This window comes from Panthera onca, chromosome B4, assembly GCF_046562875.1.
Source record: "Panthera onca isolate mPanOnc1 chromosome B4, mPanOnc1 haplotype 2, whole genome shotgun sequence".
In the NCBI taxonomy this organism is placed as follows: Eukaryota; Metazoa; Chordata; class Mammalia; order Carnivora; family Felidae; genus Panthera; species Panthera onca.
In genome coordinates, this window is record NC_138345.1 from 9,670,135 (window position 1) to 9,697,631 (window position 27,497).

The 27,497-nt window shown below is 39.9% G+C and overlaps 1 protein-coding gene across 1 annotated transcript in view; it reads left to right on the forward strand.

Moving 5' to 3' along the window:
- Positions 1 to 27,497, forward strand: part of CELF2 (CUGBP Elav-like family member 2) — an 844,193-nt gene that overhangs the window by 180,942 nt on the left and 635,754 nt on the right. Inside the window, exon 2 of the mRNA XM_078450445.2 lies at positions 19,931 to 19,970. The gene's annotated coding sequence lies outside the window, so the exon portion shown is untranslated. The remainder of the gene's footprint in view (positions 1 to 19,930; positions 19,971 to 27,497) is intronic.

Sequence of the window (27,497 nt, forward strand, 5' to 3'; positions counted from 1 at the left end):
ATGGAATACTCTACAGCATTCAAAAGTGAAATAGCACCACGAGATGCGACTTCACATTCTCTAAGATGACCAGAAAACGACAGAAAACAGTGAATGTTGGAAGATTGTGGAAAAATTGAAACCCTCATCCGTCGCTGATAGGAATGTACAGTGGTGCAGCCACTTTGGAAAGCAGTTTGGGAATTCCTAAAAAATGTTTCACATACAGTTACCATATGACTCAGCAATTCCACTTCTGGGTATATACCCAAGAGAAATGAAAATATGTTCACACAAAGGACTTACACGTGAATGTTTATAGCGACATTATTTATAATAGCCAAAAAGTGGACACCATCCAACTGATGAATGCATAAATGACATGTGGTATATCCATACAATGGAATATTATTCAGCCATAAAAAGAAATAAAGTGCTGATGCATGCTACGACATGAAGCTTAAAAGCATTATGTTAAGTGAAAGAAGCCAGGTACAGAGGGCCAAATAACATATAAGCCTATATAATAGTAATGTGCAGAACACATAAATATATATAGATGAGAAGTAGGTCAGTGGTTGTATGTAGCTTGGTGGTGAGGAGCAGTGGTTGCCAAGGGGTGCAGGGCACTTTTGGGGGAGGAATGAAAATGTTCTAAAATTAGATTATGGTGATGGTTGCACAGCCCTGTGAATATACTACCAAAACAATTGAGTTGTGTGCTTCCAGTGGGTGAATTGGATGGTATGTTAATTTTATCTCAATGAAGTTATTTTTTTTAAGTTACAAGAAAAAAATGAAATAGTGGCAAAGTGATCAATATGATTAACTTTCCCAACATAATGTTGAGCGCAAAATGTTGGTTATAGCAGCACTATCAACCATAGCCAAATTATGGAAAGAGCCCCAAATGCCCATGGAATGACTAATGGATAAAGAAGATGGGGTGGTATATATACACACTGGAATTTTACTCGGCGATCTAAAAGAATGAAATCTTGCCATTTGCAACAACATGGATGGGACTACAGTGTATTATGCTAAGTGAAATAAGTCATTTGGAGAAAGATAAATCTATGATAGGATGCATGTAATGTAATTCCAATTATATAAAGTTTAAATATCATGCCAAACAGTATTACATTTATATGAAGGATATGTGTACACAGGTAATTAAGGAGAGGTAAGAGGAGGGGAGAGGGGAACATGCTTTGGAAGATTTGTGCAAGGCTTTTCAACTCTATTTATGATATTTATTTCTTAAATTTGGTTAAAGATAGAAGATATTCATTATAAAATCCTTTATGTCTTTTCAATTGTTTAAGAAATTTGGGAAACAAAAATAGTAATAATTACCAACAAGCCCATTCATCCAGAATGGTCAGCTGAATTTTATCAGAGTGCTTTGCCCTATGAGTAACTTTATGCTCCCATCAATTAGATTTACACTGAATTATAAGATAAAAGAAAGTTAAATCCCCTATGATTTTTGGTTGCAACCTTAATATCTCACTATAAAACTTGGAGGAAATGAGCAATGTATCCCCACACATGCCCCATAAAAACATTAAATCTTTCAGTTGTCATCATAATTCCCCTGGTGAGAATGATTACTTAAAAGTTTTTGTCTGATGATGTCCTTCCTAAAATCCAAATATTGAGTCTTAAAAAATAATAACAACCCAACACATGGTCAGCTGTGGGCCACTAGGACCATCATGGTCTTCTTTTTTATTCATTTACTTTTCCCAGTCTTCTGCTGCTTGGGGCCTTCACAGTGCTGATGTATATGTTCTATCATAGATTATCACTTGATCATTTCTCTTTTGATCACATCTCCACTTTTTGATAGTATCTCAAATTTCGAACCTGGAACCTGAGATAATATTGACAATTTTATAAATGCTATCATCCGTTAAGCTGCTTAATGAGAATGCTTTGTTTTTATTAAGAAAGTCAATATAAATCTATACATGCTGGATCCAGGACCAGATCTACAGACTGTCTAAGCAACTTTGTGTATCCATTTAACAGAACACCAAAATCTTGCCCTGTTTACCAATTTTAATAAGTGTTTTTGCCATCAAAGTATTTTAGGCCTATTTTCTGCATTGTTTTTTCAATTTTTCTGCAGTAGAGAAAGATTTAAATTTAGCAAATGTGACTTTGTAAAATATATCCTATACTGCTACAATTTCTGAATATAAGAGTCTATTTTGTATAGATTCTTCTTGATGCTTTTCCAAGTCAAGTTTTTAACATGCTAATTGGCCTAATAGAATTTGCTCTTCATAGAGTCTAGATGGTCATTATCCAGAATTTGTCACGTTCTCAGACTTTGTACATCTTGGCTGGATAACTCCAAGAAAATGCCAAAGCCTTTTCGAGGATTGTAGAATCTTAAGTGAGAGGAGGGGGTATTTTCTGTGTTTTCAGAAACATCTGTAGCATCTTACCTAGGGGTGATGTTGAGCTCATAAATCAATCTGCATTACTGTTTGAGGTGCTTAAAGTAATGACTGTTTGCCAGAAGAATGCTTAAAATTTATGTTTGACTTCTGATTATTAGAAAAAGCAAGCATCAGCTACCTTGTGTCTTGTAAAAATGCTGTTCAAATTATTTTATTGAATATAAAATGACCTCAAGAGCTTGATAATAAGGGTTTTGTTCTTTAAGATTTTCTTGACCCATCTAATCCCTCAATTCATAAAGAAAACAGGAGCATATCAAGGAGATCATGCCCTGTATACAAATAAGTTGTCAGTGTTTTCGTAATGAGGGGATCTTCTTCTGATCAGGTTAGTTGGTGAATTGTTTGCTCTTTAATAAAATATTTATGTTTCCAAGTCTAAAATGCCCTCAGTGTTGCAATATTTAAAGGAATTTCAAAGTCAGTAATTATAAATAAGTCCCATGAAAGTTATTTTCCTTTTGTGATTACCGATTGCCAAAACTCTGAAAACAAGAAATCCATGCTTCTCCCTCCCCTCTCCTTTTCTTCTTCATATTCTTCTCTTTAAATTTCCTCCTTCATTGTGGTGATTAAAGATGGAATCCATCTTGGACAAGACTGAGAAACTGGTGAGCTTTCTCGTTCACACCTCGCCAGGCCCATTGTACTGACTTCCAAGGTTATGACCTCACCACCAGTCTCCAGACCCTTGCAAGCCATCCCATACCCTAAGCCATCCCATACCCAGGGATCTTTACTGGATCCCTGAAGCACAGATCTGAGCTTGTCACTGTGGGACGTCATGCCCTCAGCTCTGACTCCCTCTCAGTGACCTTTCCCTGGCCCCAACCAGCCTCTCATCTGCTCAATCCCACCACCATTGCCTCTCAGCTACTCAGATTCTATACAAAGGTCTCAGGACAACTCATATATATTCTGTGATGGGCTGAATGATGCCCCCTTCACAGAGATGTCCACATTCAATCCCCAGAACCTGGAATATGTTGCTTTACATGTCAAGGGGGTGCTTTACAGAGGTGAGTAAGTCAAGGATCTTAAGGTGGAGGGATTTTCTTGGATCATCTGAATGTCCTCAGGGTTATCACAAAGGTTCTATAAGGACCTTCCTATAAGAGGGAGGCAGAAGAGTCAGAGGGAGAGAGGGTGAGGTGAGGTGATGACAAACCAGAGAGAAAGTAAGAGATATGGCAGTGAAAGCAGAGATGAGAGATAGGGAGAGATCTGAAGATGCTTCACCACTGTGAAAATGCAGGACAAGGCCATGGGCCAAGGAAAGCTGATGGCCTCTAGAAGCTGGAAACAGCAAGGAAAGGAATCTGATCTTTGGCCCCCCCAGATCAAAGTTCCCCAGTGATCTTTACTTCTGTTAGACTGGATTGTTAATCTGATGAAGCACAGTGTTAATAGCTGATCATGACTTAGTCGTCTTTCCCAGATAATAATAATAATAATAATAATAATGGCTAGATATGATGTTGTAGCAACACCGCAAGTGTTACTATCACAAATTAGAAATAATGAGGTGGAGGCTCAAGACAGATAAGCCAACTGCCCAAAGTGACAGAGTATGCTGGAGCAAACCTCTCAACGGAGGTTTGCCTAAATCCATGGTCATCCTACCTTAGAAGGACCATGCTGTCTCCTGTAGTTTACTAAAGCCTTGGGTTTGCTAAAGCCTTACTAAAGCCTCCTATAGTTTACTAAAGCCTTGGGCATCTTATTTCAAGCATCACCTCCTTTCAGAAGCTTGTCCTAGTACCCCTAGATGCATTTCTCCATCCCTGTCTATTCAAACTCTGCTGCGCCCAGGCCAGTACTTAGATCTGCCCTGATCCATCCAGTATGCTATTGACCGCATTAGCTACAGTGAACATCTTCGATCCATTCTTCAAGGCTGATAAAATGACTTCATTTTCTTTATATTCCTTGCATCTAATTCAGTACCCGCGATGCTATAAGTAAGCTACAGATGTTTGATAGAGAAAAATGAGTGAATGAAGAAACCTTTTGCATCTTTGCAAATAAAGTGTCACCCAAAAAAATGACCTATATTGGGGCGCCTGGGTGGCTCAGTCGATTAAGCATCTGACTTCAGCTCAGGTCATGATCTCGCGCTTTGTGGGTTCGAGCCCCATGTTGGGCTCTGTGCTGACAGTTCAGAGCCTGAATCCTGCTTCAGATTCTGTGTCTCCCTCTTTCTCTGCTCCTGCTCTGTCTCTCTCTCAAAAATAAATAAACATTTTTAAAAAATGTAAAGAATGACCTATTTACAATCATTTTTTGTTTTTTTATTATTTTTAAGTTTATTTTTGAGAGAGAGAGTGCACAAACAGGAGGGGCAGAGAGAGAGGGAGAGAGAATCCCAAGCAGTCTCCGCACTGTCAGTGTGGAGCCCCACACAGAGCCTGATCCCATGAACTGTGATCATGACCTGAGCCAAAAACAAGAGTCGGACACTCAACAAATTGAGCCACCCAGCTGTCCCTACATTCATTTTTAAAAAGCAATTTGGAGAATCAAACACATTTCTATCCTTCTTTCCTCTGCCTTTTCTCTTTCTCTCTCTCTTTTAATCCAAAGTCAACCTGAAGTAAATTGAAACTAAATGGAACACTCCATGGAACAGATGCACTGGGGTGCCATGCAACCCCGGGTAGCCACCAATCACTTCGGTTTCTCTCCCAGCTACCTTCGCCACAGTCCCTGTTCAACACAAGTTTATGATCAAAATAAGCAAAACTCAGAAAAAGATGCATTTCTCACATCTGCTTTTTTTTTTTAATTGAGGGATAATTTACACATAGTGAAATGCTCAGATCTTCAATGTGTGTCTTCAATCAGTTCTGATGAATGCAAATCGTGGGAAAAACATTTCTATCACCTTGGAAATTTCGTCCTGCTCCTCTCCAGTCACTTGCACATTCTCCTCCAAAGTAATCACTGATCTGATTTCCATCACTCTGGATTAGTTTTGTCTACTATAGACGTTTATTTAAATAGAACCATACAGTGCATATTTTCTTGTGTCTGGCTTCTTTCATTCTGCATAGTATTTTTGAGATTTGCCTCTATTGTCGCCTTCACCAGTAATTCATTTTCTTTGTTGCTAAGTTGACTTTCATTTTAGGAACACACCACAGTTTGTTTTTGTCATTCTTCTACTGATGGACATCTGGGCTTCCAGGTTTTGGTCTTTTTGAATAAATCTGCTTTGAATATTCTCATCCCTGGGTTTTTGTGGGCCTGTGTTTTTATTTCTCTGTGATAAATACCTAGGAGTGGAATTACTGGTTCACGTTATAACGATGTATCTTCATTTTACCAGATGAATTATATATGCATAGATTTTAGAATATACATGAAATCAATTATTATAGTTGTCCCATGGAAGTGAGCATGTTGCATAGCATGTTGCCTGTGTCTTGGGTTCTGTTCCCTTTCAGTAGAGGCTGAGACAGGGATTTTTGTGGAGATGACAACATTGAGATGGTGCCCCTGGGAGGAACTTGTTGGGGAGTGAGGGAAGTAGGGTAGAGCAGGGAAGAAGCCAAGCAAAGAGGTGGTTTCAGCTGAAGCCCAGCTTCACCCCCGTCCCAGCAAAAGCTCGGAGCATCTCACCACAAGGTAGGAGAGCTGGACACTTCACAGTTGTTTGTGGAAGACAGCCCCCATCCAGGGCAGTGGAGTTTCACGTGGAGGGAGGAGCCTCTCAGGCACCTTTTCGGTTTGGTGGCTCTTATAAGGACCAAGGGTAGTTCATTGGAGAAAAAAGCAACTATGAGCCACGAACAGCCAACACACAGCAACGGGGGAATGGGAGCATCGGCCTGGTCAAGGACATCTGGGCGGGGCTCAGACAGCATCCATTCTACCACATCAGTCCCTAGAATGCATAAATTATTTCCACACCACAGTTTACCTGCATTGGCTCAGGATAGGACAATCCAGACAAAGAAATGTACTCAGACAGTACTCTGAAAGGCTCACTTCTGTGGCCCAGAGCTGATGACTCTAGATAACAGATATCTGCCCAGGCTTCTATCGACCTGAAAACTTGCATGACTTCCCAATAAGGAAAAAGCCAACAGTAGCTTTCAAACTGGAACTTCTGCCTAGTGACCTTGCCCTTCAGGGATGATGTGGCTGCTTTCTGAGGACTTTCAGCCCTGATGTAGCTCCTAGTGGTGGCTGTTTACCCCTGTATCCTGGTGGTTCAGCCGCCACTTAATAACACTACAAATATAGTGCTGTTAGTGCGATATAGTGCTACAAAAATAGATTTGTTGGCCTAGCAGGCTTGGCAGACATACGAAGAAGGGCATGGCTTGTGAAATTCATGTGCCTAAGAAGTCTCATTTCGCACTAAAAACTGACCCCTCCTCCACAGAGCAAGTGGTATCTTTCTTTGAGGGCTATTTTAATCCTAAATTGACAGCGTAGGTATAGAAATGAATAAGAAAAGCTCACAAAATGGCAAAAAGTTAATACTATCTTTTTCCCAGCCAAACCAGCAATGTGGAGGGGTTGGTAGGTACAGGGGACTTTTTTTTTTTTTTTAATTTTTTTTTTCAACGTTTTTTATTTATTTTTGGGACAGAGAGAGACAGAGCATGAACGGGGGAGGGGCAGAGAGAGAGGGAGACACAGAATCGGAAACAGGCTCCAGGCTCGGAGCCATCAACCCAGAGCCTGACGCGGGGCTCGAACTCACGGACGGCGAGATCGTGACCTGGCTGAAGTCGGACGCTTAACCGACTGCGCCACCCAGGCGCCCCAAGGGGACTTTTAAGGTCCCAGATGATCTTTTGACCCAGTGACTCTGCTTTCTGATGTGTTCATTAGAGCACACATCAACCACTTCCTGAAAGAGAGGAGTGTCCCTGTAGCATCATAATGCGGCCATGGCAACGCCATGTCAAGATACCTTTCCATGACCTTTGTGGCTGTTTGTATGAAGAAAGCCCCATTCCGTCCTCACAGCCTGGACTCCACTGTTCTGGGATGTCTTATTCTCTGCAGTGTAAAGAGCTGTTGTCCCACCTCTTAGAAATAAGATGGTGGTGGGAATGAGAGCTGTTATGGCAAACTCATCCCAGTTTATTATTTCCGTCAAAGAAAGGGAGGACATCCTCAGGCAGGCTTAGTTGAGGTTATCACAGGAGCTAAGAGGTGAAGCTGAAACACCTTTCATTTTAAGCCCGCAGCTGCCGTATACGCTCAAACTACTGTGAGGACAGACTTGCCCAAGGACAACAACCATGAACTTGAGCAAGGTTTATGAATCTTTGCTTATTTCTCTGGGGTTGTTCAATAGCAAGCAACCACAAGTTAATATTTAGGGCCGTTCAAGAGAAAAGGCTTACAAGTTGCAACTCATCCCCAGTTTTCCCCAAAGAATAAAAACACAAGAAAAATGTAGGGTATTTATACACCGATGAAGAAGAAGTGATCTTTCAATTTGAAATTGTGGTCATTATCAAAGTCCTATGATATTCGTTTTGGCTACTAAAGCTGTCCAATGTATCTGCTAACTGTGGCCCGAAGAAAATCTATGTCAGCAGCTGAACCAAGGGGGAAAACAGGAAGAAGTACCTCAAGTTCATTATTTCTCATGCAATTCTAAGTCGTCAGGAAAGAGAGTAAGGCGGTTTGTAGATACAGGAAAGGACATGGTAAGGTGATAAATAAAGCCTCAGTTGGCTGACCCTTTGAAAAACATCTTGAGGCTGACTATGTTTGAAATGACTTAGTACTGAAATCAGAGACACATGTCCCTGGCCCTGGATATCTGTGCTGTCCCTCAGAGATGAATCACAGCATGTAGCAGAAATATTATTACATTTCTAACTCGATAGTAGTAACATGTTATAGAATTAGGGCACAAATAGATCGTTCAGCATGCCATCTTCTGTTTTCTACCAGTAGTTAACCTATTAGAGCAAAAGAAATCCATTTTGTTGTAAGTGACATTTTGAAAGAGGTACCGACTTTGAAAACTTACATTTATTTAGCCTTCTGGAGCTTACCTCGAAGAACTTTGAACTCTCCAAACAAATCAGGTTAAGGATAAGAACCACTGAAGATCAATACATATTAACATCCTTAGGGTCAAAAGATTATTCAAAATCTGGGTAAAAGACGGTAGACAAAAGCAGGAAGCCACAGTTTTGATAGTCTTAGCAGATCGCAAGCTGAAGATAAATTTTAAGCAATTGAAAAGAGTAGAAATATCAATATAATGATGGTAACAGGGTGTTTGGGTGGCTCAGTCGGTTAGGCATCTGACTTCGGCTCAGGTCGTGATCTCATGGTCCGTGAGTTCAAGCCCCACGTTGGGCTCTGTGCTGATAGCTCAGAGCCTGGAGCCTACTTCAGATTCTGTTTCCGTCTCTCTCTCTCTGCCCCTCCCTTGCTCATGCTCCCTCTCTCTCTCTCTCAAAAATAAACACACACACACACACACACACACACACACACACACATATAATGATGGTAACAACTACAATTTTCTCTTCAGAATATGAGGCAAGAAGAGAAACCACCACTCAATTCCAATATACATTGTAACGCTTTTTATTGGGACTGGTTTGGGACTCAACTTTTTACAATGAGTATGGAAATACAAACATGATATGATATTAAAAAAATCTCTGTGATGGAAGATTAATGATAATAGGACTGTTTTAATTGGGAATAGGGAAGTGAAAAAAAAATACCCTTGTAGCAACCCTGGGGTATTTGAAGCAATATCACAAAGATGCAAAGTGGGTTTTCTCTATTTGTGCAAAGAAGACAAAAGAAAAAGTACAGAAGTTGAGTTGGGCTAGAAATTGTTACACCTACTTTTTAATGTTAGCATTGGGATAGCCCATCAAGGAAAAGTTTAGGATCCTAGAAATCTTTAAAAATAGCCAGGTATTGGGGCGCCTGGGTGGCTCAGTCGGTTGAGTGTCTGACTTCGGCTCAGGTCGTGATCTCGCAGTCCGTGAGTTCGAGCCCCGCATCGGGCTCTGTGCTGACAGCTCAGAGCCTGGAGCCTGTTTCAGATTCTGTATTTCCCTCTCTCTCTCTGACCCTCCCCCCATTCATGCTATGTCTCTCTCTGTCTCAAAAATAAATAAACGCTAAAAAAAAAAAATAAAGTAAAAAAAAAAAAAGCTAGGTAGAAGACAAACTGGGATCGGAAGCCATCTGAACCATCTGCCTTCATTTCTACTAAACACACGATAAACTGAAAAGAATGTTTATGTCCGCCTTCATGGTAGCAGGCCGAGGTGTGTGAATTCGTCTTCACAGGCATATCTTGGGCCTGCATTCCTTGCCTCACAAAGTTGGATATGAGTAGTTTAAAAAATTATTGAAATAGTTAAGACATTTTTGCGACTGCTGAGAGATGGTGGTGGGAATGAACTGTGCCAACTAAAATCATCATCATTCCAACAAATCAAATGTAACCAAGGAAAATAACAATACCAACAAATGAAGCCAGTGTGAAGCCACTCAGCACTGTGGTACTGGATTAATCATGTTGCTCTTTGAGAATTTAAAGCTTTTAATCATGTAGTGCTGTAAGTCTTTGGTTAACATTCATGGGCACTTTACAGGTTTATTTGGCCCCCAGGGCCCCTGTATTGTTCACTAAGTACAATGAAAACCTGTTAAGAATAAAGAAGAAAAATTAATGTCAAACTGAATAAAAGAGCTGAAAAGGTCAAAACTTGTTCCTAGGGCCAAGGAGTATGCCTGCCCATGGAAAAGATCACAGAAATCAAATTTAAAAACAGAGCTTATGCCCATAAATTTGTGGAACTAGCAAAATTGTCTGCAAATCGGCTTTCCGATGGCTCTGCGTTACAAACACATAATATGCACAAGAATATATTATGGATATACATAAACATATGTATAAGCAAGAAAGAAATTTCTACTTTTTCTTGTAATCCAAATACCTTGAATTATCTCTTTAATTATCTATCCTCAAGAAGATAAGAGCAGGCCCCCCTTGGAAGACCCATGTCTAGCCTGGATACATAAACCTACCAACGGGCATTAAAATTCTGTATCGAATGAGCACTCACTTTATAGTTGAAAATAAATATAATACTGATATAATAAAGCAAATATCATTTTATTCTTTAATTTCAATTTCAATGCATCACAAGTTAGTTTTAAAAGAAGGGTAATGCTCTATTTTTGCAAATCACTTATCACTAAACTCTAGGAGCTAGGATTGCTCAGGGGAGGTAGGGCTGGATATATCAGCATCTTGCAAATTGTTCCTAAAAGTTAAGGTGCACAGATAACTCATTTGGTAGAAAAGCTCATAAAATTTTAAGGAAGAAGAAAAGATAAAGTTCCACGGAAAGTATTTGTGCAAGTTTATCCCAGTCACCAGCAACTCATGGTTCAGGAATGGAGCTAAAGTCCTTGAAACCTGTAATAGGGTTCCAGCCCTCCAGTCAGGCCCCAGGGATCCTAAGGGTTGGGGACTTTCTCAGCAGGCTTCGTCCTTCTCCCTGGTTGTGAAGGGAGAAGAATCTTCCTGTGGCTCTGTTGCCATCTGGGGTAGGTGTCCGGGCATCTCAGAGTTGCTGATTTCCATGGTCACCTCTTGGGTTCCTAAATCCCCTCGCCAACCAAGCAGTGCCAATCCATTCTTTCCATTCAGGACCCTCAGAGTTTTACCTTTCCCCTATTCTGGGAGAAGAGTCCCAGCCAGGCACCAGTGACTGAGTAGATTTTTAGAGTCCTACTGGTCAAATTAGTTCCAGGTCAAAGGGCCTATGTGGATTCAGTGTCTCCCCAGGGGACAGGAGTTGGGGGAAGGAAGGTCACAGGTCAGTGCCCTGCATAGCCCCAGGCAGCCCAACAATGGTGACAGCTCTGCCTCCAACTGGCCAGTGACCTCAAGCAGCCCACATCAGTTCTGCCCTTTGAACGAAGCAGAAGAAACCAGGAAGGGTCTCAAGTGGTAATGTGAGTAGCTCAGAGGGCCAGGGAAGGAAAGCCTCGAAATGACTTGTCTCAGAATCGGCCAAGGTTCCAGCCTGAAAGGGAAGTTTGTATGCCAGCAAGAAAGAGGCTAGCTAGTTCACCTCACAGCCGATTCTGAGGATTTTTCGTTGCGTATACATGTTCACACACACACACACCTCAGCCTACATTTATTAAGCCGAAGGCCCTCCAAAGTGTATCACATGAGAACCTGATGGAGTTCTAAAGAATAGCAAGGAGAATGAACACATTCTAGATAATCCAAAGGGTCCCTGTTTCATTTTAAAATGTTTTAAGATGTCAGGTTGAAAGGCACCATGCTATTTTAATAAATGAATCAATCCACCAGCATGGTAACTGTGGCAGTTAGAGCTATTATCGCTCAAACAGGCAACTTTAAAAAAAATATATTGTGCAATAGAATCAGGAACAGTGTCTGGGGTCAACCTTTTATTATAGTGACTGCCTATATCAGTGGATGTTGTGAAAATCAAACAAGTATTTGTTTTGGAAAAAACAAAACATTCAAAATGCGTTCCTGCCTTTAGCTCCTTCCAAATAAATGAAAGTGTATGTATTTCTGACTTTGGGCTAGTGTTCTCAGGTGTTGGCACACTGAATGGAGACGTTTTTAAGCGTTAAGAGGCCACAGGAATAGTTGCCAAGCTGGTCACAACTAAATCGGTCTTGAAATGTTTCCTATAACTCAAAAAGCATTATTGAAGTTTTTTAATATGTCCCCTAAATTTCAAGGAGTCGTTTTATTTTTATCTGCAGGAGCAGTATTACACTTATTGATGGATCTTTTAAACACTCTGTGGTGTGTGTGGGCTTATGCAAATTTGATTTTTCAAAGGCGCCCCTGTGAATGCACATGCCATTAGTCCCAATCCACTGGAACCCCTGGGATCAGTGCACAAGGTGGAATCAGAAGAAGTTCAGATGGAAATAAAATTGAGCCCTTTTAGCTCTCCAGGGGCGTATCCCATACCATTTCCCAGTAGGGATTTTGCTGGGCATCTCGGAATGACAGCTCCTTTTAGCTTTTTATCTTGAAGCCTAACCCCATGGTTCTCTGCACAACCTCACAGTAGTCCTTTTGACTACATTAACTGCTCAAATCATGTGCCCCAAAGAGGCACAGCTCCTCAATAGCAGCCAAGCAAGTATTTCCATTTTCTCAGCTGTTCAAAGGGATGAAATGGACAATCGTGGCAAAACAGCAGCCTAGAGGGAGAGATGAGCCACCCAGAACTTAGAGTCAACATTTCTCGAGTACTGTGAATCGCTTCCCCTTTTAACATTTGTAGCAGTTTTATTGCAGTGTAGCTGACATACAACGAGCTGTACATATTAAAACATGCCATGTGTAAGTTTTACCATGTGCAGTCATCCCTGAGACTCTCACCGTCATCAGGAGAGCATGCCACATTCTCCTCGGCTCTCTTTCCAATCCTTCCCTCCCATCACCCCCTGCATTGCTCAGCCCCATCCCCCAATTTGTGACCTTCATCTGTTAAGGAAGCCAAGAAAGTTGTCCCACCAGAATGCCCCACCTTCTGGATTTGACTGGTTACTCCCTCTTGGTGCCATTTAGCTCATTCCTCTGTCTGCCATGTTTCCTATAAAGTGGAAGATGCAATTTAGAGGCCTGATGAATTTGTGTTAAGCCTTTTGGGCTAAAAACAACATATGTATTAAGTGTCATGTCCTATCTGGATTTGACTGGTTACTCCCTCTTGGTGCCGTTTAGCTCATTCCTCTGTCTGCCATGTTTCCTATAAAGTGGAAGGTGCAATTTAGAGGACTGATGAATTTGTGTTAAGCCTTTTGGGCTAAAAACAACATATATATTAAGTGTCATGTCCTATCCGAGATACTTAATATTGGGTTGACCCAACTGTTTCTATCTTACTTTCTCTGAAACTAGCTTTTATTTTTTGTTGTTTTATTATTTGCTGTTTTGTTTTTCATGATTTTTTCCCCCTAAAAACTACACGTAAAAAAAAAAAAAAAACACCTAGAAACTTGAGCAAGAATATTACTTGGGTTATAGTTCATGGAGTTTTAACATTGTCTCTATTACAAACTATTTGTATGTCCACTCCTGACTGTGAGGAGAGGTAGCTTAATCATGGCTTTCAGTGGCAATAGATGTGGGTTTAAATGGTGGCCCTCTCACTGAAAGTAAGTAGTGTGGTCTTGGAAGATGTACTTTTCTCCTCTCAGCTTTAACTTCCTCACCTGCAAAATTAGAGATTAAAATGTCAGCTCAAATTCCCTGAAAGGTTGGTTATATAAATTAAAAGAGATAACATATCAGTTGTTTTGAGAAGAGTAAAATCCTAATCAAGTAAAAGCTTTCATTATGCTGATGCTCCTTTGAGATCAGGAAGAATCCTAAGAATTGAATTGCACTGGTGGCAACACGGAGACACAGAGAGAACTAGTGTAATGACTTTACACAGCTGGGAACAGAACATCATCTTGTTGGCTCCCATCAGACTACAATGTTAAAAGCTGAATGACGTGATTTTATTTCCAAACTATGCATGATATATTCTTCCTAAAGGGGTCATGCAAATCTTGGTCCTACTTTGAAAGTAGAGTTGCCTTGCTCAGAGCCAGGACCCAAACACTAGAAGAATAACAGGGCTGTCATCTACTCTCACTCCCAAAATGCAGTCGGCACACTACCTAGGTCGGAGCCTGCATTTTTGCAACACACCCCATGCTTACCTGCCATTGCTAATGTCACCTCTTTCATGACATATTCATTTATCCTCACAAGATATAATTTCCTTTCCCTCTGAACCCTAGGCAATTTACCTTGAACTTTTCTTAGAGATCTTACACATTTTTCATAGTATAATTGCTGCTTATTTAAGATTGCATTCTCTGGCAGGCAAGGACCGAGTCTCATACATGCTTTAAGCGGAGCACATATTCAGCATACGCTTGCTGAATGCTGAAAGTGGACTTTCAGTCCCAGTCTGAGTTTCCAGTGAGAGTAATCACACCCTTACTGATGGGCCAGCCCAGCTGTAACCACTAGACAAAACAGGTCACTTACCAAACAACAAAATTCTGATCATACCTTGACAAAAGATAAAACAGGTAGTTTACAGCTTAGCTCTTAGGCTTTTAATAACTGTGAATGCCATATTTAAATTTGGGGAATTAAATCAAAACTGTCTTTATAATTAGTCATTATTCTAAGGGCTGGGTAAGCTAAATACTTAACCTCTAATTTTCTCCATTTATTAACAATATAAAATCTTTTAATATAGTCCCAAGAAAAAAAGCAGACCAATTCAGGCCAGCTGCTCATGGTTTTATTTGACAGCTCTAAGGTAATGATGACCATTAGCAATGTATAGTCTGGGGAAAGAAATCTACCAAGGATCATTCCCTGGGGACATTCGAGTATACATTTACATGATGTTAATAAGATGCTTTTAGAGGACCAAATCTTTTACATCCTTAAAATTATATAGAAGCCAAGTAAGTACCATTCATATAATGGCAAAATGAATCTTAAGGCTTGTGGACAGGGCCATGGGATGCAACCTTTTCTGCTTGGCCGTAAAATGTGAGGCCGCCACAAGGTTCTGCCTGGCCTTAAGCACATGGATTATATGGCGACAGTAGGAACCAGCTGCCCCTTTTGGAAGCTTAGAAGCAGTTCTGACATTTTAGGGTTAGTGTTTTTCCAAGTTTCTTTGAGACCAGCAATATCAGAATGACTTGGGTAGTTCTGGAAAGTGCATATCCCTGGGGCCCCAATACAAAATACTGAATCCGTATCTCTGGACTGGGACCTAGGAATCAGAGTTTCTACAAAAGTTCCATGAACTTGTGATTGTTACACACAAAAATTTGAGACCTCCCTTAGTGAATCTGAGTCCCATCTTGAACATGCAGTGCTGCTACCCAGCACTTTGCTCTCCATCACCACGTTCTTTCCTTGGAAGCAGCCTAGCGTTTAGTGCTTTAAATGGCCCAAATATGGCCGCCGCGGCTTTGGGAGAATCCTAACTGCTATCTGCTACACAATGAAACAAGTTGCCACGGGTCAATTTGATTGAGTTGTTCTGTTGGCCAGAACAATCAATGAGAGTGGCCTGATTATTTGGGGCCATATGAACAATAGAATCAGATGAAGCCCTGCTAATGCAATTACCAGCAATTGACTTCCGACCATGGGTCCGTCCGGGTGGATTCAAAAAGGCAGTCACTTTATAAGATGACCTGGTAAGTTTCTGTCTTCGGTCTGTATGTATCCCTTTGTCTGAGCAGACCACTGATAGAGGGCTTTAGCAAAATTCTACTTCTTTGGCACACTTTGACTATTCTACACAACTAGTTACCACCCATCTTTGTGGTGTTTGCCTTCGTTACCTATAATGTTATTACATTAAAAGAGATATTCATGGGGCGTCTTGATGGCTCAGTCAGTTAAGTGTCTGACTATGGCTCAGGTCAGTGATCTTGTGGTTCATGAGTTCAAGCTCAGCATCAGGCTCTCTGTTGTCAGCACGTGGCCTACTTGGGATCCTCTGTCTTCCTCTCTCTCTGCTCTTCCCCCACTTATGGTCTCTCTCAAAAATAAATAAACATAAAAGAGAGAGAGACATTCATGCCCCTAACATCTAACAAAAATGTTTCTGAACTATTGATTTTTACGTTATTTTTAAAGGTCAGTAAATTATATCTGATACTTTGAGAAGTTAAATGAATACTTAAAATTGCTTTACCTGTAACCATATTAAAATATCTCTATTTGGGGGCTATCATCAGACTTATCAGATACTAAGCTGTAGCAATTGCTAAAGAAGTTCAGTGATCTGACTATAAAGAATCATGTACTTTTTTTAAGCTACTCTTTGCTGCTTGGAAGATGATAGTGGTCTTTCTATTTGACAGTATTGCATGTTCTGTGTGGACACTCAATGGTTGCAAAAAGTCTGGAAACTGGGCACAAATGGATCTCTGTGGACATAGGGGACCAAGTGTTGATAGGTTTGAATCCTTCTCGCAGTCAATCAGTTTAAAATTACTTACCCACACACATAATAGTCCCAGAACTGGGGTAGTGCTTCAAGGGGGAGAGAAATCTCAGTTCCTGTTCATGGAAGAGGTTATAGTTCATTGTTGTGATCATGTGTGACTCTCCTGTGTAACTGAGATGTTAGTCATTTCATCTAACCTATACAAAGGTAGTTCATTCTGTTACACCTAAATAAAAACAAGAGAAATCAAACATTACTTTCCAAGATACACATGTAAGTGGGACAGAGTTTCCAAGATTCCAGCAAATAGCAAATAAAACAAACTAAAACCAATGTTCTAGCACATGACCATGGGAATTGTGATTTTGATCCTTAAACAACAAAGTGACTTTTTTCGTGAAAAATAGGTTATAGTCCTTCAGTAATAAGACAAAGGACAAAATCGCAACATTTTGTGTAGCTGAATGATTCTGATGCTACACTGGACAGTGTGTGTGTGTGTGTGTGTGTGTGTGTGTGTTTATAGTAACATGCTCTATCGGGAGTTTTTACCTTTTTTAAAAAAATATTGAGATATCATAAATACAGGAGAGTATGTAAAATGTATAAGTAAAGCTTGAAGAATAATTATATGTTGGGGGTGGCTCAGTTGGTTGAGTGTCTGACTTCAGCTCAGGTCATGATCTCACAGCTCATGAGTTCGAGCCCCACGTTGAGCCCTTGCTGACAGCTCTGAGCTTGGAGCCTGCTTTGGATTCTCTGTCTCCCTCTCTTTCTGCCCCTCCCCAGCTCATGTTCTGTCTCTCTCTCTGAAAAATAAATAAACGTTAAAATAATTTAAAAAATAAAAAAGAATAATTACATGTTATTATCCATTTAATTACCATCAGATCCTAGGATGCTAGCATACTAGAAACTACGTGTCATGCCCACTACCCACTCTTGGTAACCATTGACATGATTTTTTGTGATATATATGTATGTATGTGTATATAAATTTTTTTTAAATGTACACATACTATAGTTTTTAGGAGTCCCCAAGCCCATGCTTACTCTGACACCAGCTATAAGTTAGCAGGTCCCCCAAACCAACCTCAGGTTCCATAATTTGCTGGAAGGATAACACCAAACTCACTAAAGCTGCTATTCTCACAGTTACGGTTTATTACAGTCAAAGGACAGAAAAACAGCCAAGGGAAGCAGCACATGGAACAGGGTCCAGGAAGGCTCCAAGTACACAGCACTTAGCGGTCCTGTCCCGGTGGCATTGTGTGGACAGTGCTTACTTCTCCCACAGATGACACGTGACAATATATACATAGCATTACCAACCACAGAAGCCCACCCAAGCCTTGGTGTTCCGAGTTTTTATTGGGGCTTAGTCACATAAACATGGTTGATCATCTGCTGGGCTAACCTTGGTCTCCAGCCCCTCCAGAAGTTGAGGTGATATGCATGATCCAAGGCTTCCCTATGTACCATAAATCCCATCGGTATTATAGACTATCTGGTACAACCTGAGGCCCCCGGACAAACAATGATACTCTTATCAGGCAGGATATTCAAAGGGCTTCAAAATTATCTCCCAAGAGCCAAGGGCAAAGGCCAGACCTCTCTTTGAGCAAGGTTAACTCTTTACTACACATGGGTGAATATACATGTTATGCATATATATCTTTTCATTAAAAATATATTTTGGTTGTTTCCGTTTTTAAACATCATACAAATGCTTCATTTAAATCATTATATATCATATATATATATATATTATATATATATATGATATATAATATATATATATGTGTTTTGCTTCTTTTTTATTCATTCCATACTGTGTTAATGTTCTAGGTATTTTTATCAAATATTAAGGAAAGTCTTGAAGTTTTATTATAAGATGAAAAGTAGATTTGATAAGTAACTATAGTATAGCAATAAAGCCAACCTAGAACTTCCTGCACAAGCAGTTAAGGACTCCATTTTTTCATAAGTATGCCCTTTATGATCTGTGATGAGTGACTTAGATGACCCCAGAATGAAATATAGTCATTTTTATTTTAATAAAAGCTATCACTAACCTATCTATATTGATTAACCTTAATTATTAGGGTCTCATCACATTAGCCTCCTTATCCCCAACAAAGGTGAAATCAATCACAGCCTAAGCCAGGGGTCAATACATTTTTTCTTAAAGGACTAAGTAGTAAATAGTATAAATTTTGTAGGTCCTATCCCTTCTGTTCCTACTCACCTCTACAGTTGTAGAATGAGAGCAGCCATAGACAACATGTAAACAAGTATGTGTGGTTGTTTTCCAATAAACCTTTATTAATGGAAACTGAAATTTGAATTTTGTAGAATTTTTATATGCTGTGAGATATTATTTTTCTTTTGATTTTTCAGGCATATAATAAGGTAAAAAACCATTTGGGGGTGCCCAGGTGGCTCAGTCAGTTAAACATAGACTTCAGTTCAGGTTATGGTCTCATGGTTTGTGAGTTCGAGCCCCACATTGGGCTCCTCACTGACAGTGCAGAGACTGCTTGGGACTCTCTCTCTCCCTCTCTCTTTGCCTCTCCCCCACTTGTGCTTTCTCTCTCTCTCTCTCTCAAAGTAAATAAATAAACTTTTTTTTTTTTTTTTAAGGGAGAAACCATTTGTAGTTCATGAGTCCTATGAAAACAGGTAGCAGGCTGGATTTGGCCCACAGGCTATACTTTGACAACTTCTGACCCAGGCCAATGGATTCCGAGTTTCTAGAATTGGGTTTAGGTTTTCTGTTTATAATAGAATACTCCTCACCTCTCACTAATTCATCAATCTTATACCTCTGACAATCACAAAAATGAATTGTAACTCATATAAAACACTTCAGAACCCAATTTTTATTGCCTGACCAAAAAAATAATGTTACATATAGTAAATGGATTTTAGTGAGCATTGGACCAGAATAACTAGCTGATGTTCTATATTTTACACCATAAGTAAAACAGACCAAGCAGATTCCCATAATAATCTCTGACATTAAGTCCCTGGATAGAATTTTGATGGCAGAAGAAAGGCATTAATTTTCCTCCTGCCCCCAATTCAATTGATATGGATCAAATAAAAGGTAAACATCAGACATCAAAATCCCCAAGGTAATATAGACAAACTCTAATAAAAATCTCATCAACACAGATGTGGCAGAAATCAGAAATCAATTAATGCAGTGCTATCGTTTTACTCTGAGAATTGAAGAGGTCCCTGACAAGTAAATTTCACTTCTGCCTTCACTTTAGGTCCATGAGCACAATGAGCAATCTGCAATAGCAAATCACACAAAAGTCATCTCATTTGCTTGTTATACATTGCTTTCACTGCAACTTTTTTTAATAAAAAAGTGAGCAATTTTTTTAAGGATATGTTAGCATAGAATATCTTTCTCAAATTCAGGGACTGAACTTAATTTCTTTTTTTTTTTTTCATCTTCAGGTCTACAGAACTAAAGAAAGGAGTTATCCAGCTAAGGCAGGTAAGAGCTTCCTTCTTCTGTAGGCTTAAGATGGACTGCTTGAAGACACCTGTTAAAGGTAGTGGTGGTGGCTTAATCACATGGATTCGCTTATCTGATTTCTGCTTCCTAATATAAGAGTAGTGCTGTTGTTTCTCTTTGGATTTTTCTCTTCTGGATGTTGTTTAGTATTGAGTCTGATCCTTTGTCTCTTTGGATCCCATTTATATAAAAGCCTACCTGTTGTTGGATATTGAAATTCCTGTATGACTAGTTGATTTCATATTCTACTCTTGGTTATTTTGTTGCAAGGTGTTTTGTTTTCTTAAAGCATTAGCTTCTCTTAAAATATTTTGAATAAGGTTATTGGAAGAATGTTCAGAAAATTGGGCACATGGGTATAGTTTTTAGGTTGTAAACAGTTGACTATACACCAACCCTGTCACTCCTCAATTGACAAAATGGCACACCACACCCAATGACTGTCAATATCACAGTCACCTGTTCATGCCACTCAGCAAGGCTCTGTGGAAAGAGGTCATACTTATTTTTTTGTTTCTGTGATTTCAAGTATCAAAATAATAATGTCCAAATTTGAAAGAATAATTAAGTCCCCTTAAATAACTTAACACAGGTGCTTTCCTGACTGTGGTATTTCTGTATCCAGACCTGTGAAGATTTATACACTGCCCATGTCTCAAGACACCCCAGAAGAACACAGAAACTAATCAACCACTTTCAAGTCATGCTTACAGTAAAGCTATTCAGAATCCTTTTCCTTTTTCTCTTAGGTTTTTAAATATCATTTCCATTGAGTATTGAGGACCACAAACTCAGGAACATTGTTACTGATAAATGATTTCTATTAATAGCCATTTTATTCATTAGAGCTTTTTAATTTGTTTTGGTTTTGTTGATTTTATGCTTGTGTTTTTTTTTTTCAACACATTCCATTTTTCTGTTTCTTTTCAATGTTTTAATCCAATTACCAGCCCGGTAAACAAGCATTTGCCACATCTACAGTAGAGGCACTGAACTGTGAATAGAAGTGATTTCTGATTACAGACAGGCTAATTTTCAAGGGACAAGAGGAACAAAATGCAGTGAACTGAATAAAAGAATAATGGAAAATACCTTGTTAGGTGACATATGGCACAGATTTAGAGCCACAGATCGGAAAGGAAAAAGTTACTTAATCCTAAAATACATATGCATTGCATGGATCGTAGTTATGATCTGGATCATGTATGATCTCTTGGTTATGAGAGGAAAGATATTTTACACATTTTATTGTTCAGCAGTGTTCATTAATATTAGGATTAGCCTCTCTAATTGAGAGGGTGGCAAAAAACCAGTTCAGAGCCTGTCAAGCCCCAGAGTTTTGTAAAGAGAGACAAAGGCAGAGGCCATTAGGCAAGAGTGTCTCCAGAGATCTGGAGTTTCTTTTCCTTCTCGCTCTTTCTTGTCCCCTTTCTCCACCTCTTTTTATAATTTCTACCTCCATGGCCTCCTACTCTTACCAAACCAAACCAAACAAACAACAACAAAGAAAAAAACCCTCTCAAACTTCCTGTACCTAGAGGAATGATTAATAGCATCTTGGGGACTTATCCATGTTGTGATTTTTCACACATTGCATGGCATTCATGCCTTGGGCTAAAGGGAGAAAGTAGTGATCATAGAGAATTATGATTGCTTTAATATGATCCAACAGACGGGTGAACATTCTAGGTAGTAATAGGACGTTCACATGTCTGCCTAAGTCATGGGGGTCTCAATGCAAAGTGGGTTTCTCCTCCATGAATGTGAGGGCTGACCATGATTACTTATTGGAGTCAGAGTCAAAACAAAGTGAATCTAGAAACTCGATGCAGATGCTTCTTACCAGTCGTGCCAGGAATATGAATGATAGAGGGGATGGGAGTGGAAAGCCCTTTATATTGGCAGAGGGTTAGGTAAAATAAAAATCACAAATAATGAGTGCTTTGTCAAATTAGGCCACCTTCCATCACAAGAATAGAATGTCTTGCTTTGAAGCTCCGAAATCAGAGAAACAACATTCATGGGCTTCTGAATCTTCAAGAAAACTAGCAGGCACCTAATATTCATAGCACTGGAAGCTACTTCACTGAGCCTTTAACCACTGTGAGTTAAGATTCCTACCTACTGATGAATTCTCTTTGGTCACAGCAAAGCTAACAAAAGGCAGGAGGCTAAACACAAATGACCACTGGAGACCAAAATATCAATCTCTTAGGAGAAAAGAAGAGGTTGAGAGGGTTTTCAGAACAAATGGAATGCAGCAGTGGAAAGCAGATCAACTCTTAATTTGCTCAGTGCAACGCATGGATTTGATGATCCTTGGGGGAAGGGGTGTCCAGAGGTAGATAGATCAGCTCAAATTTTGGCCCTGCACTCCTCTTCTCAGAGGCCAAAAGAAACTAGATCGAACACCTGTCTTCTGATGGTTTTATGCAGTACAGTCTGATTCTACTTAGCAATGCAGCTTAACACATTTCTTTCCATTCTTTAGGCAAACATTGAATCATAAAACTTTGCACAGTATTTAAAAGACATTTAGCTGCCAAATTATGAATAAAATGGGTGATTTAGACACTGGAATCCAAAGCCTGATGTCACTTTTATCATCCCATTTCATTATATACTATAAAATGCAGAGCTGTAACTTATAATGACAATGACAATCACACACAATATATTCTGTAGATTTACTTCTAATGCTAACAGACTGTGTTTTAGACAGACTGTATAGTCCGTATACATCTAACACACAGGACTTTTGACTTTAGTTTCAGTGGTTTTATAAGATGTCTCATGGGGCCCTGGGTGGCTCAGTCAGCTAAGCATCTGGCTCTTGATTTTGGCTCAGATCATGATCTCACGGTTCATGAGATCAGGCCCTGAGTCTGGCTCTGCACTGACAGTGTGGAAGCTGATTGAGATTCTCTCTCCCTCTCTCTCTGCCCCTACCCCACTTATGTCCTCCTTCTCTCTCTCTCCCTCTCTCTCCCTCTCACTTTTTTTCTCTGTCTCTCTCAAAATAGATAAACATTTAAAAAAGAACACTTAAAAAAGAAGAAGAAAAGATGTTTCAGGTGCCGAGACCTAAAAAAATTAGCTGATGTTCATTTGAATCCTGACTTGATCAGAGACAGACTTTATAGCCCAGGACCCCTACTAATGAACAGGAGACTGTTCTGGGTGTGAATATGAAAATAGTCTGTTTCCTAGTAGACCATGGACATTTGCATGAGTCGGGTAAAGAGTAAAGTGAGCCTTCAGTAAATAAAAACTGACATGTAGAAGGTGAACGATCTAGCTTGGTTTTCTACATTGATCAAACTCATTGAATAAATGCTTAACAGTCCTCTCCCTACTGGGGAGGGGAAGAATGGGAGGAAAGAGTCCAGTTCAGAATGGTAGTGGCAGGGCAGGGACTAGATTGCCTTCTGTAGTCGTTTGCACCCACAGCTGTTCCAGTAGTCCATGCAAACCATGGTTACATTTTCAGGACCTCGCTGCATGATGTGATGGGGAATTTTATCTACAATCCCTCTGTCAACATGGGGATAATATTGTGAAAGTTTAGACTTGCTTCCTCATTGGCAATTTGTTGATAAGATGGAGGGAGCGTTTCGCTTCGCATGGCCCTATGCTATTTGCTGATTAGCTGGAAAAGAGTTTGGAGCTGCCCCCATGGAAGAGTAAATCAGTTAGTGTTAACAGAAAAACTAGTTGCTAAAGAAACCTTAACTTTCTGTGTGTGGTGGGGTGGGGGGAGGTACACACACACATGGGTATCACAACCTCTTGTTAACTCATCCCTTCTCCAATTAAGCAGAGCAAACTCCCCATCACGTTATCAGGGTTGGTCCATCCTCCCATGACTGGCCCCATGAGGTGGCTTTCTCATCCTGTATTTGGGACTGTGTCTGCCCCAATTTCACATTCTTGACTACAGCTTGAATAATGGCCATCCTACCTAAATTCCTGACATCTGGTAATTGTGTAGTCCTTAACCCTTGTTTCAGAAACCTGTAGCATTCACTTCTCATCTACTTTGGTTCTGCTTTCTTGGGCCTGATTTATGCCTATTCCTTTTCCTGTGCTCAGCCCCATGAAAACACCCTATGCTTTAAACGCTGGAGTGCCTTTTCCATTTTGGTATTTTACAAAAGAGTCTCTTAGAGAATCACTGCAAATATCGGCATAGTTGCAAAGCACTGTGATGCTGTGGGCCTAAGCTGCTTTTTAAAGGATGCCCATAGACTATGCCCAAAAGGACTGCCAGAGAAATACTAAAGGTTAACTTTCCTCCACCTGAGATTTACTACTGAAATTAGCAGAGCTCATTTGAGAGATAAATTTGCTCTTTAAAAATTTATTTCCTCTGCATTCATTTTCCCTTCCTATAAATGGGAACCTGGGATCTCATAAAACTAAATTAAAATTATCAAATACTATTGAACCAACCTAATGAAAATTTTAACCAAAAGTCATTGTAAATTAGGTATGCGCTATACTGAGAACACAAGCCCTTGTAAAGTAGATATTGTTCTTATGTAAACTCATGAATGGAGACTTTCTTGAATAAATTACTTCTTAATAACATCAGAAAGTCATTGGCTGGGTAAATATCTCCCTGGGGCATTCGCTGATATTCTGGAATTTAAATGTTCAATAGAACCTCATATTTGTCACCGTTACTAACGAGTTTTGCTTTATGAAATCATTATTAGCATGAAAAGGTTAAATTTTGTGTCTTATTTCTAGAATTCATACCATTTAAAAGAGCTCAAGGGATTGAAATTTGTCTTGCTGGAATGCAACATTTACATAATTTCTCTTACCCCAACATTTTCTCGCCCCCATCCACTGGCAGTTTGCTACCTGAGGCAGGAGGGAAACAAATGATCAGAACAGCTAGAATGTCTGGGAATTTCTGCCAAAAGGACCAGGTAGATTTCCTTCTCAAAGGACCAGATAGCAAAATTATTTCTTCCATTCTAACTTGTGGTTCAACATCTAAAACTTTTAGGGTTGTTCTTTCTAAGCCACATATTCCCGGCAGGGGCACCCATGGCTGCTACATTTATAAGGCTCGTGAACACATTTATCAAAACTCCCTGAGTTGTGAGAATTTGCTTTGTTGTGCTCACGCTGGGGTTTTTTATTTGGAGATATTTTCCCTGCATTCCTTTCATTTCAACATTTCAGCAGATATACTAATTGTTCTTTTCTCAAGATGAGAACAGTAGGCCCTGTAACTTCAGCGTGGGGAACCCTGTGAGGTAGGAGACGGTATGCTCATTTATGATCAGACCGAACTGCTTTTCCACATAGAGAACAGAGAAGCAATGCCATGAGATTTCAAAGATGTGTCCCGATGACCACACTCAGCAAGAGAGATGCCAATAGATTATCATCACTCCTCTTCTGTGCTGCCCAGATCCTGCCCAGACTCCCCCTGTTTGTGGCTAACTATATTCCCAAATTTACCGCTGACTTTATATCAGCCAATAGGATATTTGCTGCATGTCCAGGATGGAGAAAGTCCAGGGTGCATTGCTCCCTGACAAGTAGGTATTCATGGCACCTTTATAATATTTATAGCATCTAGCTTCCCTAAAAATTGAATCAATACCTTAAGACTAATCCATGATGCTATACTTGGTTTTAAGAAAACGAATGGTCTCCTTTTGGAGGGCCATGATCTTTTATCACTTTTGCTATTTTAGGTCAAAAGAGTATATTGAATAAGATCATAACATGAAAAACCAAAACTAGTATGTGAATGTACTTCATATTACTGTGAAATGTTTTTTAACACATAGGCTAAAGATATTAACAAAGTTGCTCAAGGATGGTTTTATGACCATGAATTTGCTCCTACGCAAATACCTAAGAAAGCCATGGAAATCACCATGGCACAAGACAGATTTGCCAAGGACCCCAGATTAGTAAATAACTGAGTGTGTTCCCTAATGTCTGCAAAGAAAACCCTGTATTCAGCCGAAGATTTTAAACAGAAGTGAAAGTCGGTTCCACATTATGCTACAGATTCATTGAAATACATATATTCTAACAAAATTATCTCTATATACATATACATAACATTTTTCTACTGAATTTAAAATCAGATCAAATCAAATATGATTGAAATCAAATATGAAATCCCACAGAAAATATTTCCCGGGTTGATAATAATCCAAACACCAGACAGAGTCCCATGGCAGGAGTCAGAGTAGACAGGATTGAGAATGAGGCTTAAATAGTGACTAGCTCAGTGAGCGGGAGGTATGATGTGCACTCACAGTCTCTAGAACCCATGGTCTCTGATCGCTTCTGCAGTTTCTCCATCATTCCTCCAAATTCTGAATTCTCTCCACTTCTTCGTTACCCTCTGAGACTTTATGGGTTTCCTCCATGGCAGAAGAGTCTCTGACCTCACACTTGAAATTCCCAGAACCTTGTCCCTTTGTAACTTGACCGGCTCGTTCCCATGTCTGAGTGGCAGGTGTCACCCTCCAGGGCATGAGGTGCTCCAGTCTAAAATCCCCTTGTGCCTGAGGCTTGTGTTATACAAAGCATGTTTCCTGTCTTCCAATTCTGTCTTATTAAAATTGTCTGTGTATCTTTAAGCAAGAGTCATCCATCTCTATGCCACAGCAGCACGCTACATATGGTATACTGATTTGCCAAAATAAAAGTTGAAAACTGAGGGGTACCTGGGCGACTCAGTTGGTTAAGCATCTGACTTGGGCTCAGGTCATGATCTCATGATTCATGGGTCTGAGCCCCACGTCAGACTCTGTGCTGACAGCTCACAGCCTGGAGCCTGCTTTGAATTCTGTGTCTCCCTCTCTCTCTGCCCCTCCCCTGCTCATGCTCTGTCTCTGTCAAAATAATAAACATTTTTAAAAATGTCTTTAAAATAGAAGTAGAAAACTGAGTCAAGAATGTCCAACTGCACCCATCAGGTGCCCTGTCAGTGTGGATTGGTTGGCATTAGTTCAGATAAGACAGAACACCTGGAGACAAAAACTTCAGCTCAACCTCCTACCAGCTGTGTGTCCTTAAGAAAACTTGTTTTGTTGTCTTAGTTTCTTTTTCAGAAAAAATGGAGAATTTCAGTATTTCCTATCTCACAGTGTGGTTTTATGGATTATGTAATAAAATATATTTAAGGTGCTTAAAATCATGACCAGGACGTGTTATTACATCTTGCCTTCGAACAAGGCAAAGAAATAGCCATCCGCCTGGAGCTAGCATCCAATCTGGGTTTGGGAGGAAGTTGAGTATAAAAAATGATTGTAGGGCTTAATAAATAGCAAGACAGGAGCGACACCAGGGCCTGGGAATTGCCAACATGGTATTGGTTGTTTATAAGATGTTTCTAACAGGACCAGGGTGTAGAGAATTGATGATGGATTACCAAAGCAGCTGTTGGATGATAGCTGTCCACTGCAAAGAAAGAGGACCACAGGAAACCCATCCCATTAAGAATGCTCCAAAGCACTGCTTGGG